The 2,973-nt window shown below is 39.3% G+C and overlaps 1 non-coding gene across 1 annotated transcript; it reads left to right on the top strand.

Moving 5' to 3' along the window:
• The first annotated feature begins 344 nt into the window (after positions 1-344).
• Trnas-uga (transfer RNA serine (anticodon UGA)) lies at positions 345-419 on the top strand. The gene has a single exon. It is a non-coding gene; the product is annotated as a tRNA-Ser (tRNA).
• The last annotated feature ends 2,554 nt before the right edge of the window (positions 420-2,973 follow it).

Raw genomic sequence — 2,973 nt, 5'->3', positions numbered from 1 at the left:
TCTCGTCTCCCATCTTCCAAACTTTACAGAAGCTCTCCTGCGAACCTTGCAGAACTAGCACTCCTGAAAGAAAGGATATTGCGGAGACATGGCTTAACCACAGCCTGGGGGATGTTTCCAGAATGAGATTTTCACTCTGCAGCGGAGTGTGCGCTGATATGAAACTTCCTGGCAGATTAAAACTGTGTGCCCGACCGAGACTCGAACTCGGGACCTTTGCCTTTCGCGGGCAAGTGCTCTACCAACTGAGCTACCGAAGCACGACTCACGCCCGGTACTCACAGCTTTAAGGTGGGAGACGAGATACTGGCAGAAGTAAAGCTATGAGGACCGGGCGTGAGTCGTGCTTCGGTAGCTCAGTTGGTAGAGCACTTGCCCGTGAAAGGCAAAGGTCCCGAGTTCGAGTCTCGGTCGGGCACACAGTTTTAATCTGCCAGGAAGTTTCATATCAGCGCACACTCCGCTGCAGAGTGAAAATCTCATTATGAATAATGGGGACGAGATTTACAAGATATTTGTGAACTGTTTAGATTTTTGTGTTTGTCATTCAAACAAGACGCAGCAACGTAGGACCAAAATCAGCGCTTACATGGTTACCTCCAGCGGCGCACGTGAAGGAAGATCTTGGATACGCATTTAAATTTGAATAATGGAGACGGGATTTATAGCATGTCTGTGAAATTACAGATTTCGGTGCTTTCCAGTCAAACAAGACCTAAATCCGAGGCCATGTATACATTGGTTACCTCCAACGGCGCAAGTGAAAGAAATTCTTGGATGCGGTCTCCAGCCGAGCAGGTACGTTCCTGCTGCCTCCAGATGGCCTGCCTGCCCCATAATTCAACAGACTCTGAGCACGCAAGCCGCTCACGTGGCTCTTGTCATACGTGGTGCATCCTTTGACCTAGATTCCCTCTGCACCTGTATTCCAGCAAATTCTCTCTTTATTTTTGTTTGAACAGGGAGGTCATAATTGATTTTTGCCACTGATATCATCGCTCAAGCACCAAACGTTTAAGAGTGGAAAATGACTGGAAAATGTTCTGTGTGTTTTTTTAATTTTTGTCCTTAAACAGAGCTTTGATGATATACAAAACGGAAAGGAGGGGAACAAGGTGTCAGGGAGACACAAATATTGGCTGCAAGCTAACGAAAACATCGTCATCGTGGAGAGGTGATCACTTCCCTGGTAGACAGTATGACGCACTACCCTTGATATAGTTTTTGAGGTTTTTCATAGACATTGCTTGAACACAAAATAGCTGTGTAGCAAAGTATTTGTAGGTCCAAGAGATAATGCATCAAGAAAATTCACTTATTTTGAGAAAGCCTCAGTTGCCAGTTGCGAAAAGACGTTACGTAATATCCAATTTAAGGTCGAGTGTTTGAAATGACCCAGCATGGAGATTATAGTTCTTTTCTTTCAATAATTGTTTTATTCATCCTTCCACATAACACTTCACACAGTTCATCAGTAATTCCAAAGAGTTTATCTAGGTGTTAACCCAAGCCAAGCTAAAAACGGTATATACGAGTCTGCAAACACTCTGGGCTCAACTCCGACTCAATGTACTTCAAACAAACTCAATATACGTATTTCGTTGCAGAACGTTCCAGAACATACCGTAAGTCAAAATAAAAGTAAGATGACGTCCATGTTTTAGATTATTTATCAAATTTAGTTTATTTAAAATTTCATGAAGATATTTATTTGTGTCAAGATTTTTAGTAATAAATCCGATAACAACAGTTACAAAAATTGCAAATATAAAAATTGTAGACTTCCTGTTATATTGCGATATCGGTTACATGTCGATAGCAGACTAAAAAAATAGATAGAAACTTATATTTTATATGCACTTAAAACTGAATGGTAAAAATAGTAAAAATTAATGTATTTTTTTAAAGCATTTGCTGTTAATTATTTGCCAGGTAATTTTCATAGCGTTAGATTGAAGTTTGAGAATATGTCGACACATCAAAAGAAAATTATATTTACGGAGAAATTGTGCCAAACAACCATAAAAAGTAGTAAATATCCAAAGATATGGATAAAATAATTTAGAAATAATAACGTATTCAAATCTGGACAAAATGTAGGTTGTATCGCAGCTTTCTGTGAACGAGCAAGAGACCTGAAAGGACTGGATTCATTGTAACCGTACGCACAGAACGGAGATTTACGGTGATGACTAGATTGGGAAAAATGACTCGAAATGAAATTAAAGTATTTCAGTGTTAGTAGTTGCAGCTAGTCTCCTTATGTTGCTACTTGCATCTGTTGACCTACTAAAGTGGTTCCTAACTTTTCTGAGACCATTTCCCCTGAATGTTATCAGGTATTAGCTATTAGCCCCTTTCCTCTTCCACCCCCTCCTCATGATCAGAAATATTAGCGCCTAACTAACTTTGGAATGAAATATTTTCTTTGAATACTTTTGTTTTAAAATGACAAAAGATAAGTGACATTTAGTTTTTGTAATTGTCATATTAAACCATGAACTATTAAGTCAATGAGACAACTAGTGCTCTCTATTTCTAACAACCTTTTTCTATAGAATGTCTATGCATTTCTCAGTGCATCGCGAGTGCTACTTACATCTCTTTTTTTCGGAAGAGAAGGCTAGCTATCCATATTGAGGAAAGACGCTTGTTTCAAAACACGCTTTCTCTGCACCACTCCTATGCCTAGGGACACTTGCTTCATCCACAATCTACAGCCCCATTTAAAATCAGCTTGGTTAAAATGTGTGCACTATACTTAATGTTGTAAATCACTCTATTATTGGACTCCTTACTTTTGAATGGCCTGAGATTGGAAGACTTCAGGCTGGCAATGCTTTTTGTCTCACCACGGCTAATACTACTACTACTGTTACTGCTAATAATAATAATAATAACAACAATAATAATGATTGTGTAGGCCCTACACAAATTCGTAGGCAATGCATAGGTACAATTGTGCTTCAGTTC

This window comes from Schistocerca nitens, chromosome 4 (assembly GCF_023898315.1).
Source record: "Schistocerca nitens isolate TAMUIC-IGC-003100 chromosome 4, iqSchNite1.1, whole genome shotgun sequence".
Classification (NCBI taxonomy): Eukaryota; Metazoa; Arthropoda; class Insecta; order Orthoptera; family Acrididae; genus Schistocerca; species Schistocerca nitens.
This window is presented reverse-complemented; position numbering and strand designations above follow the sequence as displayed.